This window comes from Thermobia domestica, chromosome 2 (genome assembly GCF_964235325.1).
Source record: "Thermobia domestica chromosome 2, izTheDome1.hap1.1, whole genome shotgun sequence".
NCBI classification, from domain to species: Eukaryota; Metazoa; Arthropoda; class Insecta; order Zygentoma; family Lepismatidae; genus Thermobia; species Thermobia domestica.
The window spans coordinates 363,833,203-363,850,742 of NC_137455.1; positions in this window are offsets into that span (position 1 = coordinate 363,833,203).

Here is a 17,540-nt window from a genome sequence, read left to right on the forward strand (position 1 = left end):
GTGTAATCTGTCGCAATAAAAGAAATTGAAATTTTCAAGACGAGTTACATTTGTAGGAGTGCGTATTTTAAATTCTTGCAGTAAATTGGTGCAGTCGATTTTATTATTAAATAACTTATATAGAAACAACATATTTTACATTATTCATCGCTGTTCTAGACTTAATGTATTAAACTTTAAATTTAAAGATTGACTATTATATGTTTTCGGATATACTTGTGTCTCCCTATATGTCAAGTACCTTAGATATTTATTCTGAACTTTTTCTATATTATTTAAATTTGTTTTTGTGAGGGTTCCATATAGTGGCTGCGTATTCGAGTTTTGTACGTACGTAGTGTTCATATAGCTTTCGGATAGCGGTAATAGGGGAAAGGAGGGTAAGTTGACGAGGAGTTTAAGATGACGAATTGTCAATTTCAGAATCCTGAAGTGATATGGCAACACAGCCTTCATGCGGTTCGGAAGGCACTAGTGCCACACGTGTTGGGAGATAGAAACTATTCCAATCGGCCGTGTTCCAGTTGACCAGGAGTGGTTTGACTGTTTGCACGTCGGTTCGTTGTAAGATTCCGGTGTCAGAAAATAAGGTCTGAAGCTATTGTGGTAAGTCCCCAGGACATGATTTCTGTTTTTTCGAAACAATGTAGTATATTAATTACATCAATAGCTCAATGTAACTCAGAAATAACTTGATGACAGATTTGTCTCTTTTGCAATAAAAAATGGCTGTTTCGCGTAAGATGACGAATCAAATAGGCGGACAAGATGGTGAATTCGTCTCTTGCCCGAGCTGCGTAAGCCTAACAAGGGAGCAATTTGGAAGAATAGTTTATGACTAGGTTGAGACTATGAAGATTCCTCACCGATTCAACCAAGAAAAGAAGAAGGCCAGCAAGGACTTCAGGAAGACCTTTATAAATAAATTTCATTACTCTCTGCAAAAAGTGGAACTACATCTGCAGGGAGGCTAGCTGCTTTCAACAAAACAAATGTTGAATCATTCTTTAATGTCTATAAAGATGTTTTAAATGAGAAACACTTTGAATCTCATCAGATTTTTAACATGGATGAAACGGGCTGTTCAACTGTACCCACGAAAACTCCAAACGTATTAAGTTCAAAAGGAAATCGAAGAGCAATTAAAGTTTCTTCTGCTGAAAGAGGTGTGAATTCTGGGTTGTCGTTTTAGTGCTGTTGGCAACTACGTCTCACCATTCTTTATTTTCTCCAAGGTGCGTATGCAGGAACACTTTTTGAACAATGCTCCTCCTGGCTCTGCGGGTATCTGGAATGAGTCCCATCCTATATTACCTTACAGGCAGTTAACGTGTGCAGAGGAAATCATATTAGCCTCTTAGGATTTCCTCCGCACACAAGCCACCGGATGCAGCCTTCGGATGTTGCTCTGTATGGCCCATTGAAAACTGCATATAGCCGTGCTTGTGATGACTACTTGATGGCTCCTCAAGGTGAGAGAATCAGCATAAAGAATGTTACTGCCATTCAATGTGGCATATAGTAGGGTGGCCACGATCAGTCACGCAGTAAAGGGTTTCCGTGCTACAGGGTTAGTGCCATTAAATTTTCAGATTTTCAATGATACTGATTTCGAGCCATCATTATCAACCGAAAACCAATATGTTCCTGAAGTTACAGCGACCGCAGCGACTGAAATAAAAGCCACGGAACATTCAACAACTACAATGTCTAACTCAGCATCTGCATCATCTGTATCAGTACCGAAACCTTCTATTCCAAAATTGTCTCCTTCCTTTGCGGAATCTAACCAAATACACTCTGAACCTGCATCAACACTTGCAGAACCCGATTCTTCCATTTTTGAACCCGGACCATCTCATGCAGACCCTGGACCCTCAAATGCGAAATCATACAAGGACTATCCTTCTTCCTAAAGCAGTTAACGAAGGAAGGAAACAGCGAAAGAAGCTGCCTTCGTTGCTTATCAGCAGCAGTCCTGTCAAAAGAACTCTGGAAGAAAGGAAAGCCGGGAAATAAGCCAAAAAGAAGATATGCGTAACCAGAAAAAAGGAACACGGAAACGAAAAGACACATCTCCGTAGTATACAAAGAAGACATGTATTAAGTCGACTCCTCTGACTCTTTTATATCAGTGACTTACATGGACGAAGACGACGACTCCGATGTTTTGGGGGAAGAAGTGTGTGTAGTATGTAATGAATATGGTAAAAGTGAAACGTGGTTCGCTTGTAATGTGTGTCAGAATTGGGCCCATGTTGCTTGTACTGAATTGTCTGTAACAGAAGCAAAATTCAAAGCATACATCTGTGACTTTTGTGGTTGAAATCACATTGCGCTTGTGTTCATATTCTTCTATTCATGTTATTATTTGTGTATTCTGCAAAATACTGCGTTTGAAATACAATAATCAGTCCAGTTCTGTTCTCGCTTTATGTCTCGTCATCTTACCCACCTATGGAAGTCATCTTACCCGCATAGGAGGGTAAGATGACGAAAATGATATGGGGTCAATAAAAATGAAATATCATCGTAACTTTTGAATTTAAAACCATCAAACAATTAACAAAGTAAAACGAAAGTCTAATAATTGCCGTGAACATAAAATCGAAACATTTCATCAACACAAGGCTGACAAAACCTGCATAGAAGCTTACTATCGTCAACTTACCCTCCCTTCCCCTACTAGTAAATTCTTTACTGATCTTGATGATGAATCCAAGGTTTCTGTACGCCTGGTCAATTATGTGATTTACGTGATTATTAAATATTAAATTTCTGTCATATACCACCCCTAAGTCCCTGACAGTATCCGAGGTTGGTAAAGTGATGTCATTCATCTTATACGAAAATTTCTGAGGGGTTTTGCGGTTTGTAAAGGACATCCGGAGGTTCAATGCCGCGTTCACAAAAGCTGTCCACTGACTTCTATCCTTAGCTAACTGCATCCAGTTTCTACTTTGTTTTCCAATCTCTGCGAGATACCAACACATTAATACGGAGCAAAATATTTCTTTAAAATAGACGAAAAATTCGAAAGTTATAAACATGTTAATATTTTTGCCTTTTCTCATAAGGGGGCCGTATTAGCCTACACTGAAGACCCCTGCGAAATTTAATCATTGACCAGTTGGACTGAAATTCTCATTTGAAACCAAAACTTTAATATGAAGCCAAAAATTAAATTTTTACATCAATTTATACTGACTGGGTTCCGGTTCTCCCCACTATTGTTTAGTTTAGTTAAGTGGTAATTTGTGACAGCTTCACATCATCAGAAGAATGTTTCACTTCCCCTCTCCTCCCTCAGGAGTTCGTGCTGGATCCGCCACTGGAATCAATAGACAATTTTCCTATTCTTTTTGTCACCCTTGATTGTATAGGGGCTCTCTCGTACAAATAAAGAAACGGTAATATTACAATCAAGGGGCGCTATATATTAGGTATTGTTTTAGTTACCTACCCCTAACCGCACAGGGCCATCTTTGGTAGAATAAAAAATGTTACGTGATATTCCAATCATGAAAGGGAAGAGGATGCTGTAAATATATTTCTTATTCATTTTGTCTGCCCTGCTTATCAGAAATTACTTTCTGTTGGAAGGGTACTGAAATGAGAGGGGCAAAATAAAACGTCGTACCCCCTCCTACATGGTTGCTCAAACAATTACTAAAGAAAGCATTTTAAAATAAGATATTTAACATTTAAACTAAGAAACTAAGATATCCTTACATTATGTAAGGATGGCATATTTATTATTATTATTATTATTATTATTATTATTATTATTATTATTATTATTATTATTTGAATGTTTTTGGAGCACCGAAATTTTGTGAGACGAACAATGATATGTAGAGGTTTAAGATGGGTGGTCTTAGGGGAGGAGGAACCACGATTTTTTTCTGTCTGACTCTCTAACGTAAAGATTATGTGCTGAAGGTAAGAAGCATCATCATTCTACAATAGGTTGCTTTTACGTAGAATATCAATTACGTGAGTTTTCCTCCTTCTGGCTACTTACTTTATGTAGTAAATTCAAAACAATTTCAATTCAATACAAATACATTGTAAAACTTTTCCGTAATTAAACATCTAGGGAAAATTAAACATTTAATAGGGAATTCTGTTATCAAAATATACAAACACGTAGATAGAAGACTATCTAGTGAGAAATATTATGAAACTTTATAAAATCCCCCAAATTAGAATTAACGTTTACTGGGAAACATTCGTTATGCGCCAGCGAGCATATAGTGAGCAATGAGCACAGGGGAAATAATTACGAAACTGTTTGCAAACAAAATTAGGGACGCTAATGCAAGTGCGAGAAATTAATCATATTCACGGAGAAATTAAATGTCGACTAAAAGCAGGGAATTCGTGTTACTATTCGGTTCAAAATCTCTTATCGCCGCGAATTCTGTCGAGGAATTTGAAGCTTAAAATATACAAAACGATAATCATGCCTGTTGTTCTGTATGGTTGCAAAACATGGTCACTTACTCTGAGGGAAGAACATAGACTGAAAGTATTTGAGAACAAGATCCTGAGACGAATATTCGGATCCAAGAGGAACGGGAATGGGGAATGGCGGAAACTTCATAACGAGAAACTACATAATTTATATGGTTTACCCAACATTGTTAAGGTCGTCAAGTCTAGGAGGCTTAGGTGGGCGGGTCATGTAGCTAGAATGGAAGAAAGTAGAAACGCTTTCAAAGTGTTGACTGGAAGACCAATCGTAAAACGACCATTAGGAAGACCTAGGCGCAGATGGGAGGACAATATTAAAATGGATCTCGCAGAGATTGGAATACAAAGTAGAAACTGGATGCAGTTAGCTAAGGATAGAAGTCAGTAGAGAGCTTTTGTGAACGCGGCATTGAACCTCCGGGTTCCATAGGCCATATAGTTAATTAGTTAATGCAAGTGCGAAAACGACATTTTTTTTTCTTTTTATGGTATCGTCATAAGTTTTACACATATGTTACAATTTGATTCTTTACCACATAAAAAAATAAATAAAATAACCATAGTTATAAAAATGACAACAGCACTTCATAGGGACCGAACCCACTATCTTCGGTACACAGACTAATTGCTTTAACTAACTGAGCTATTTGTTTTCTTACGTGAACTGAGCCTGTTCCGGTAAAGACGATTATTCATTACGATCGTGCTACCAATTCGTCCTTTTCCATAGATAATTTCCACTATTTGCTCTATCTTTACGTTAATACTTGGCATATATTTGGAGTTTGCAGATAATGCACGTAATAAGACATATTAGAAATATTTCGTTAAAAGTTTAGTTTGTAGATCTAATCTACATTTATCTCAATGACATAGGTGTCGCTGCTTCGTGTTGAACTGCAGGATTCCCTCGCGTTCTTGAAAATTTCCCACTTTAGCAGAGTTGGTAATTTACGAGATTTCTGTCGATTTAATGTTTTTTGCTACTAATTTCTTTATTTTAAGCTAATATCTAACACAAATATTAAAAACAGGTTTGTTATTAACCAACCTGTCCTGCTGGGGAAACCTTCCGAAATTTCAAACATATAAAGAAAACGGAGATATTTTCAGAAAACTTCAAAATAAAGAGACGCGTCATTTATTTTGCTCATAGTAGTACTGTACACTTTGTATATTACCAATACACTAATGTCTGAAAAATGAATAAAAATATTGTATGTATGAAATTATTACATTGACCCCATAAAACCAAGTTTTGCCAAGTCTAATACCATCTTTCAAAGACATTACTTTTAGTTTTATTACAAAGTAGAGCATTTATAGCATCTTATACGTGAACAATATAGAACTTCTTATTAGAGAAAGTACAGTGAAACCACTCTAAAGCGGACAGGCGTGGGGAATCAAAAATTGTCCGCCTTAAAGAGGTGTCCGCCTTAAAGAGGTTTCAATATTTTCTTACGTAAATTAGTAAACATTGTAATATGCAATTAGAAAAAATATTTTTGCATGAATCATGTATTCACGATTATTACCAAATGTTACTGTACCTGCATTATCCTCCGAAATCCAATACTCTATGTTCGATGCACAACATGGAAATAAGATGTTATAGTTCTCTGCACTTTACATTTATCATTACTTACTACGTTTTCAGTATGTTCTTTAATTTGTGGATTAATTGCAGTCCAGTAGTGTCTTTTTATTTTATTTTATTTTTTTGAGAAATATGCATAACCGCAGGGCAAAAACTACCAAACTTGTCTTCTGCTTGATTAGAGATTTCAGTGGGACAGCAGAATAATGTGCCATCTCAAATAGGGGACAACTGTCAATCACTTTTGTGTCAAACAGGTTGGGTGGGAATGGGATGCAAGTAAAGGAATGAGAGTGTTATTCAACAGAGACGCTTGGTGGGTTACGGAGCAGACAGTTGAGGAAGCAAAATGTTCTCAGAATGCTTCCTTGGTGACGTGTATGAATTACTAAAAATGTATTTTTACTGTAATTTTCAACTTGCTTCTAGAGAAAGTGTCCGTAATATGGAGGTAAATAGTACCTATTAAAGACAGAAAAGACTGTCCGTGTCCGTCCTAGAGTGTGTCCGCTTTAGAGAGGCTTGCCAATATGTTTTTTTCCTATTACAGTGTTTGGGGATTGTAATGTGCCATTACAGTCTAATGAAATTATGTTTTTAATAGGAGGGTGCCCGAAATTTTTTGCACCGACTGTACCTGAAGTTTAACAAAAAATGTCTGGCTGTTCATATAATTCGTAATTTCATTTGTTATTCTATTTCAAATTAACATGGAAAAACTGTAAAAAATTTATTGGGAATGATAGTTTTGGGAATCAATATCTTTATTTATATTTTAAATTAGTTATAAGTCTTGCATATGTATATGTAAATGGATTATTACAATTCTTACGGTGTCAGTGCTATCCGAAAATATAGATCCACTATTGGACGGAACTTTCCAGATCAAATAACCAATCTAAAATTCGACAGAATTTTCAGGACCACCCTTCACCTCTCTTTTAGATACCTAGGTCCTTCTAAAATCTAGTTTAATCCAGATTTTACCAAATTTTATTCGCTTCAAAGCCCCACCGCCAAAATGCTTAGTTTTGATTGGCTGATAAACCCACGCTATGATATTAGGGCGCAATTATTCCATTCCAAGCCGGAAAATCTTGCTGACAACAGCCAGATTTCGATCGTCGAGCTTAAAAGGTCGCAACGGAGTGAGAAACACTGCAGTAAAAGGTAAAACTAATATAATAGTCGAATAACTACCAAGCAGGAAGCTACGGAGCCATAATTTGTTCGTTTTTCCTAGTAAAAACCGGACTGAAGAAATAAAAAATAGATGACGCCATGTTGTGCAGATATTGTTAGTTATGGACAGGCTTTGTAAAGTGCATCAGTTTGCGAGTTTTCTTAGGAATCTATAAACAGTTTCGGAGGAGTGGTGTTTTCTCCCTTAAAATATTCTTATCCTTAAAATTATTCCTTTTCTAGTTACGTAAGGCCTGCCTCACTACCGTTTGTGTTCGTGTATGTAGTGGATGTGATTTCTTTTTGTATTTATTTATTAGTAACATGGCGGTATTTAATTTTGTGGTAGTCAGTCCAGTAATCACAATGCACGTGTAAGTTTCAGTAAGGGCTCCTATCTGACTCCAAATTGGGAGTACGGCTTCCAGCGGGATGAGTTGAACATTCAGTTTGTTCCGGGTTCCTGCCCCTTCAGGGCAGGGGTCCTATTGCTAGCTAATATTCCGATATGTCCCCTCAGGGCATCGATTAAATAGGTCGAGTAAAGAATATGATTTAGTAAATATAAGGGCCAGTTGGCCCTGTTCATTTCTTTCCTTTCGTTACCTTTCATAGAGCCGATTTAACATGGTAAAATCTGAATGATTTCTGTGTATATTTATTAGTATAACATGTATTAATGTAGTGTGTAGTATGAATGTGGCATGATGTGTCTTGTAGTTCGAGTAGTATGTGTATATTTGTAATGTAGTATCAGTGATAGTGATAATTAAGTGATGAAAGAGTGTGTTGGACAGTGTAGTATTTACTATGCGATAAATTTTGATTACTCCGTCATTAAGTGAACGTAATATAGTATAATAATTCCGTGTACAAGGTCACATTCAGTTGTTCAAGGGTTCATTATATCGTCGCTAGCCCTAGTGTCAGAAGTCAGTACTAACCGCCATTCTTCCGTCGAGGTGCTTAGTGATTTAGTTTTCATGAAATTGACCTTTCTTTCCGAAATAAAACCTAGAAGGTATAATTCACAGCCCATATGAATGTACAGTTAGGTCAAGTGACCCAAAATTGATATATTCTGAAAGTTTCAACATTCTGCATAGTCTAGAAATCTAAATATTTAAATAAATAAACAATACGTAAATTTTTAACAGAAGTCGGGCGATATGATGCTAGTTCTTCGCTTTGAAAATATATTAAATGTCCAGTTTTCTTCGTGGCTGTAGAATTTCATTGTTGATGCAGAATTTTATAAACATTAGACATTATCGCAGATAATTCTATTTTCAGTGAACATACATAGGATTTTTTTTCTTTCGTTCTTAATAAAGCTACCAAGTGTTACATAGTATTGTGTGTGTGGTAAAAGAGTCTTGGGTTCGAGTGAGGTTGTCGTGCGGTGATCGGAATGGGAAAATGTTTGTAGTGATTATAGATTTTAAAGTATTATGATGAAATGTGTAAATAGGTTGGGCGTAGACAGAGGAAACAGGGTGTTTGTAGAATATAGCGTCGTGGCAAATGAATATTAATGTGAATATGAATATTAATAAGTATATGAATATTGTAGTAAATGAATATAGAATATAGGACACCCATATAGTTAAATATATAGTAGCCCAGTGAATACTTCGCCGCGTGTTGATATATAGATATTGAATAGATACGTGTAACTACAAACATCTCAGGTTCTGACCCCTGCACCATAATATCACGCGGACCGGAGGGCGATATATAGTCGGACTACGGTAATACTTTGTAGTTTATGTGTCATAATAGTAATCAACCATAGTAATACCATCTGATAGAATGGGTAGCATCATATAATCGCTGACTAGACATATTGAATAATAAATTATGAAAAGACAATAGTAGTTAGACAACAGGGCTGTAGTGAATCATATCTTCTGGTCGGTTTTAAAAATAGAATGTACCACTCCGTGAGATTTTTTTTTTCTTCACGTTACCTACTCAGGCTAGCTTACAATGTTCATGGAGGCGACAGCTCTGACTGGGTACAGAATCAAAACAATTAGTTATTGAAATTTATTTTCGCGTACCCGGATGTCGACCCCTAGTCCCTTTAAGTATTTTCATTTCTTTTCTTAGTTTAATTAGACGAGGGAAATTAACGACATCCCAGACCGTGGCGTGTCTGCGCGGGGTAGCTATCGGTGAGGTTTGGCATAGAAATCACCGATCCAAAATTCAGTTTATTTAATTTTTTTATTTCGGCAAATCATTAGTTAGGGATATCTTAGCTAATACTTCTATTCTAGTTTCATTACTGTCCTCGAACCTTCTTAGTTTTCTAAGGGGTCGAATATTTTTTTTACTTAGAGATTTCAAAATTGGGGACGCAGTTACCTGGTCCCTTTCCCCCCCTCCTTTTTTCCTGCTGGTCTGGGCCGGATACGGGGATCGGATTTCAATCTTACAAGCCAACTCTTGTGGGATTGGGATCTGATGGACACAGAACTTGCATCCTTGGCAGCAGGGCGCCCCTTGAGTCTACGTATTTGAGTAGACAACCCTTTTGGCATGTTAAGAATATTTTGGCTATGGATTTTGTTGAGAGCGAAATTCGACTTCTAACTTTGTAGCGTTAGTTATTTCTCACTTAAGTCTTTGGCGCCCCTATTCTTCGTCTTCCTTCTTCTCTATCTCTCTCTCTGTCTTCATTTCTTCAAGTTTTTTTAAATTTTTTTTCAACCTTCCCCCCCCCCCAAGATTTTGAACTTGTTACTTACGATTTATTTAACGTACAACTCTGATCTGAAATTACCAGCTGAGACGTTGCAAGACACGATTCATGAATGGAGTAGATAATGATTGGGTCCTCCATCACATTTTGACCTATCGCTGAAATGAACAAAGACTTAGTATTTGACGACACTTCGATTACGTTCTTTCACCGTCGTTCCTCTTAAGTTTTTTTTTAATCCGTTGGTCACTTTCCTTTCTGTTTTGGTTTTCAATTACTTTGTAGTTAACCTGGGCCCAGAAATTGTATTTTGATTTACCTAGTTATATCTTAGAAATGCTCTGTGTTACGTGCCTGCCTCACAAAGTTTTTTTTTTCCTTCATGATTTAAACACGAATTGATTATATAAAAGTTAAAAATTTATAGACGCGCGGTATCAGATAAAAGTTAATTTGTTTCCAAATGTAATGTTGGAAGTCATTTGTTTCCTTGGACAATGTTGCAACCTTGAAAAATTTTATTGTTGGGGTGATTAATTTAAATGTGTGCGCATTTATTATAAATATATATATATATAGAGAGAGAAATAAATACTTCGAAATATATGTGTAATTAGTATGTGAATATGATGTTAAAGTAAAAGTATGATATTAAATGTATTATGAATATATGTAAGAGCGCTCGTGTCTGTCCCCCTAGACGTGTATTGGTTGCTATAGTTTACCAGAAGTTTTCCGACGAATTTAAGAATGTAGATTTTGTTAAGAATACCGCCGTGCACTTAAGTAATTTTCCTTTTCTTCTGAATCAATGTAAGTGATAACCTCTGTACTTATATAATGGCATGCATTGAAAAAATATCGGCAGGTCTAAACGTAACCCCCATCATAACAAATATTATCCCCGGACAATTAACCTAAAACCATTGTGGAAAGTGCACCTTGACTCCTTCTCACCTACATGTGTATCCTGTGACTTGACCAGTTTTTTTTTTATCCTCAATTTGAACCATCATACTCCGTACACCTGTGGAAGATCATTTTTTTTTTAATCCGAACCATGTATAAACATATACGAAAGTGATCCTAATGAAAGGTCTCGTGAAGTGTCCCAGTGTTGGATAAATAACTTGAAATTATTCGATTAATAAATTTGGAAATAGACCGTCTAAGAGGAGAAACTTCCTCTAGTGAAAGTTATTTTCTCGAAATCCCTAGATGGGTATAGACGTAGCAGTGTGCGATTGCAGATATAAACTGTTACCAGTTACAAACCAAATATAGACGACGAATGGTTTTGTAAACCAATATATATATATATATATACATATAGAGATATATATAAATGACCACAAACTAAGTTAAATGGAGCGAAACGTTTTGGACACTACGACTAGTGCGTGAGTTGTGATTTGGACGCTCGAAATTATTAATATTTTAATATCTCGACGTGAGGTAGAGACTCATATAAGTTCTAATACACCAAAAAGTTTTTTTTTCTTTCCTCTTTGTCCAATTTTTTTTAAGTGAAATAAGTTTTTTTTTTCTTTTGCGTATGTCGCAAATCATCATTTTGCTTTAGCATGCCTAAGATATGATACGTGTAATTATTTTTTTTGTCTTTCTTTTTCATTTGTCAATATGATTGAATATATAAAAAATTACTAAAATATAACACTATGTACTCTATTAATATATAGCCAAGAACTTGTGCTTTTAATATTTTCTTCATAATTATTTGTTTTGTCCTTTTTTTTCACTATGAATGTAATAAACTATTTATACCTTTGTAGTTAGTTGGTTTCCTTTAAACATATATACACTGTCCTGAGTGAGTGAGCGAGTGAATGCATGATAGATTTAATATAAGCAATTCTAGTGATATCATTTGTCATATTAACATCTGTAATATATGTGTCATGTTTTAATATATGTGTTAAGGTAAATAACCTAGGTCATGAAGGACCGTCACTAACGGTTTAAATCGGCTCGAGAAGTGAAGCAAAAATAGCAAGAATAAGCCTAAATACGACATCTTTCTTCCAGGAAGTTGAGACTTTTATTGATGCGATACATAAATTTATATTGAGTTGATAAGTGTGATTTTTTTTTCCTCGGCTAATTCATATGTGTGGTCGATCCTAGAGGACAGAGTTCATATGCTGGATAGTTATCAATCACCGGTCGGAATAACTTTACAAAGAATTAAATTTCACTTTTCTCATTTCCAGGTCTAGGTCTGGGCAACCCCATGATCGTGGTGCCTGGAGCTAGGTCTGGGTGGTATGAGGGAACATGTGTCTATTCCGAAGCATTCCAAAATTGATTAGTTGTTAATAACATTTAGAATGATTCATCTTTCAACGACTTTCCCGACCTTTTACTATATTTCCGGAATTATCCAGTAATCTGTTTCTCATTAAAATACCCTATTTCTTTTCTTTCTTCTTTACCTACCTCCTTACCCTTCTACTTTCTTCCCTTTCTTTCCTATTTCTAAATGAAAGAAAACGGAGTCATGATTGAGAGTAGTCGCTATTGGCACGGTCAATAAGTTGTTTCGATGAGTTTTCTTCGGGAGTCCGATATGGAATAATTAACAATAACAAAAGGTTTATTGGAAGTTACTCTATTGGAAAATAATCTGGATTTCAATCAGTAAGTGATCTTTCGTAATCGTCCTCGTTAAGAAAATTAATTTTAGCGACTCCTCTCCAACTCTACATTAGCTCTTTTATCTTCGTTAAATTTTTACGTCTTCTTTCAATTTTGGCTAACCGTGACAGGATCTGTTGCCCTAGAAACGACGGTTTCTATGAAAACGTACGTGAAAGTTTTTCTTTCAATATTGGCGACCGTTGACATCGGACAGTTGCCATGGAAACAATTGTTTTCCCTGGTAACGGATCTGAAATTATTTATTAAACACTGTTTAGGATCGAGCACATATTGACTTGGCCACAAAAGGTGCATAATTAAAAGTTACAGTGAGATTAAATAATTATAGTCATTGGCTGTTCTGCTATCTTTGTCTCTCTCTGTAGAAAGGGGGAAATGAAGGAATTTGTCAAAGTAAATTCTAAAAATTGAAAATGCTGGAAGTTGACCCAGGAGGGAATTAGATAGGAGTCCCTTAATTTATGAATAGTACCTGATTAATAAGTCTTGTTAGTTGATAAGTATATAATTGCATGTGTTTATATTGTGTCTTTTTGGGTGTAAGCTATGGCAACCAATAGAGAAGTCGTATCACACGAGAACGCGGAAGTCTCATGTACACAATGTACATTAGAAAGTAGTGAGAAAAGAGCTCGCGTCTCTCGTAGGCTAGTGAGGTGTCACGAATGTGGGCTGAAATGGATTCATTTCAGTTGTATTAATTTAGAGGATACTGCGGAAAATGCAGAAAAGGTCCGGGCTGGTGAGATAGTCAAATATTGTAAAGAATGTGAGGGGAAGCTCCACCAGTCGCGTGAACCCATGAGTTTATCCTCTGAAAAAGAAAATGAGCATCCCGATTCGGACGGTGAACGAGGGTATAGTACCCCGAAGAACCGAGGCCAAATATCTCCAGTGGAGATATCTGACCTCGATGATGATGAAAAAGATGGGGATCCAATTGGTGATAAACCCAAAGAAAAGCAAAGGAAGACTGTGTCATCTAATAATGACGCTCTCCTCCTTTCATTGCAACAAATGCTACAAAAAATAGATGAAAAAATAGATAATAATAGCCGAGAGATGAGACGCGAAATGAATAAGAATAGCCGGGAAATGAATGAAAAAATAGATGCCTCGAACCGAGAAACCGAATCTCGATTCGAAGTATTAACTCACAAAATAGACAACATATGTTTGGACTTTGCTTCCTCAATAAACAAATTGAAAGAGCAAACGTCTACTGACATCGATTTGGTCAGATGCGAGGCTCAACAGTCCATAAAGCAACTTCAGCAGGAGACTGAAAGTAAATTAGATCATATAAATTCTGAAATTGAAGAAATGGATACAAAATTACATAAAATCGACAATAAACTAGAAACACAGCAGGCCGAAATTGATAGTTTAAAGTCAACCTTGTCAGACTTATCATTGAAAACCGAACTGGAAGTAACTGACCAGAAAGTTTTGAAAATTCAAAATGACATAGTAAATATTCGAAAAGAAATGACAAAATCTAGTCGCGAAAAATCAGAGGTAACCTATCCTTTCCCCGGTAGCGATTCCTCAGGAATATTACCCGCTACAACTACCCGTGGCGCAGGAAAAGAAAATTTAATGTCGGTTGATGCACGGGATATTGCGACGCACTACCCCATGCATCGGTCAGAACCCAAGTCGTGGTTCAATTCTAATAGTGTGCCGAATCAGTCGAGTGTTGTGACGACTACGGTCACTAGCGTGAGTGCTCCCTCCTTACATGGAGGTATACAATCACATAGCGTGTTGCCGGGAAAAGGAGATGGGTGCCATTCTGAGTCGTTGTTCATGGGTGCGATTGGTCCGGTGATGGAGCCCAACATGTTCAATACGACCAACAAAATCCCTTTCCCTTACATGGGTAGTTATAACACCGCTACTACGTCGTCGGTGGTAAATCCGGTGACGACTCCGATTGTGCAGGATAATATGTTAATTCCCAGTAACTATTCCCCTGCTTATGTTAGTATGGGTTCCAAGGTTTCGCTGAGGGACATCGAACGTTTTCCCACTTTTGACGGGAATATTACCAACGGACAGCCTCGTGTTTTTCTGCGTAGATTGCAGCAGTGTTTAGAAATGTATCGGCTGACCGATAGAGAACGTTTACAAATAGTGGAAAAACTTTTAATTGCAGCATCAGGCGCGTGGTTTGCTTCTATTAAATATAGAATCCATACGTTTGACGATTTCCTGATCCTTTTCAAGGAAGAATACTGCAATGAACATATAGAGAGGCTTCAGAAACGCAACCTCCAATCTTTAAGATATGATCGAGCCAAGTATGGGTCCCTTCTGGACTATGCTTGGAAGATCATCGAACTGTACTATCAGATTGCAGAAAATCCATCGCAAGCCGAGCTAGTGGACATAATAGTGAACGCTCTTCCACCAGATGAGTCGCGGGCTATTGCTTCCCACTTATGCCAAACGGTGCGAGAAGTTACGTCACGTCTAGCTGCCCTGTGTGGGAAGGAAACTGGGGGCCCACCGAGGAGGTATTTCGCCCTACAAGCAAAAGTTGTGAAACCCGTGAAAAGCAAGGCAACGGCAAGTTGCCAAACGGACTTTCTGAGTTACACCCAAGCTGGATCTCGCTATCCGAGTGGGAGTGGCTCAGAAAGCAATCAATATAACGGTCGACGTCTGTTCCGTAACCGACCGATGTTTAACAATCGCCGGGGTTATCGCCCCTATGACCGCACAATGGGGGAATCGAACCCGAATAGGGACGATAATAGGAGGAACTTTAACGGGGCGTACCGGAGAAGAGAAAACGGTAATGGTCAAAACGGCAATGTTAACAATAGCTGTGCAAGTAGATCTCAGAATTCTGCCCCTTCGCAAGTACCAACTAATGGCGGAAATGGAATTCTAGCCACTCGAGGGATTGATAGTCGCGAGACCGCTGTCAAATCGACAAACTAATTCCGCAACTACCTGGTGAAATGGGGGAGGATAGTTGCGGGAAAATATACCCCATTATTTTGAAAAATCAGAATGACCACGAATGTAAATCTAAGTTATGGACACAAAATTCATCATTTCGGGACTCGTTACAATTTGTTATAAAATTTGTTATAGATGAGGAACCCTTTGCTTCAAGTGAAGAACGCTATTTTTCTACCTCTCCCAGCCTACGAGGAAGTATCGGCGGCGTTGAACTTGTCGCTACAATAGATAGTGGCTCGGAGCTCTGCCTAATGGACTGGGAGGTGTGGAAAAAATTAAAGCAACGGTTTCCATCCGCTAAATTGAGACCATACACGGGCCTTACACTTGGCGCTTTCGCTGGAAAAGAAAGTTTTTCGGTTCAGGGCGTTCAAAATTTTAACCTAAACATACAAAATCATATATTCGAAATAGCCATCTTCGTCATAAAATATTTGCGAACGGACCTAATACTGGGATGTCCGTTTCTGGACAAATTCCATTGTATCATTGACCGGGAAAAGAAAGAGATTAGAATGAAAGATAGTTTAGGAAACACTGTTGTTGTTCCTACAGATCGACCTAACATCATGTTAGTGAAATTACCCGTAGAAGAGATTGCAATCGGTGAATCAGGATGGCCGGTGGTGGATCAACCCATGCTTGACCCCAGTTTAAATTGTCAAGCTGCCTGTGCAGTGACACCTCTCCACAAGGGAGGGGTTAACAGGGGAGATCAGCTGGATCCACTCCTGGGCACCGAATGCAATGTCTCGGAAGAAGAGATTGATTCATATATTGCCACTCGGGATGACTTACCATCACCGATTAAATCAGGTCTTCGGAAATGATTAATAAAGTACCGTTCTCTTTTCTCTGAGTACCCACGCCGTGTTAACGCGCCTCCCTATAAAATACAGTTGAAGGATGAAGAACCAGTTGTTGGACCATGTTATTCCGTTCCTCAGGCTATACAACCTGAGTTTGAAGCAGAGTTGAATAAATGGTTACGGTTGGGGATAGCAATAGAACAAATGTCTCCATATCGAAATCCTATTCATGTCGTCCGGAAGACCTCTGGCGGTGTACGTCCAGTTTTAGATCTGAGGGCTACCAACTCAAAAATTATATCTCCACAGGTGCAGGTAGAACCTATCAATGAGTTACTACACCGTGTTTCGCAGGCAATGTGGTTTTCGTCGTTTGACGCGTCAAGTGCATATTATGGGATCAGTTTACACCCAGACTCTTACCAATGCACCAGTTTTGTGTACAAGGGAAGACAATATTGCCTTACTGTTCTGCCACAGGGGCTGAAAAGTAGTCCTGCTGTATTTCAATCAGTAATGACAAAATTTTTTAATGACTCGACCCGTTCTTTTGTTATTTTGTACTTAGACGATGTACTAGTAAAATCAACTACTGAAGAAGAGCATTTGATTCATCTAGAGAGAACTTTCGAAATCTTTAAACAAGCAAATTTTTCATTAAATTTCAAGAAATGTAAGTTCTTTGCACGGGAAATCAAATTTTTAGGACATATAATTAGTGGCAGAACAATAAGGGTTGACCCTCGACTCAATGAGCCAATTCGTTGTTTTCCAGTACCGAAATCTAAGAAAGCATTACAGAAGTTTTTAGGGCTTATAGGATGGAGGCGAAAATTCATCCCAAACTTTTCTGGTCTCACTGCTAATCTGTATCAACTCCTGAAAAAGGATCAGAAATTCGTACTGAATAACGAAGCTTTGGAAACTTTCAATAAATTGAGAACTCTTCTTAGTAATCCACCTGCATTAAGTCAGCCAGATTTCTCCTTGCCTTTTCACATCCATAGTGATGCGTGCATGGAAAATTTGGCTGGCCTACTTGCACAATATCCTTCAGATAAAGATAATCCTAACGTCATTGGATATGCCAGTCGACGGGTGAAACCCTATGAGT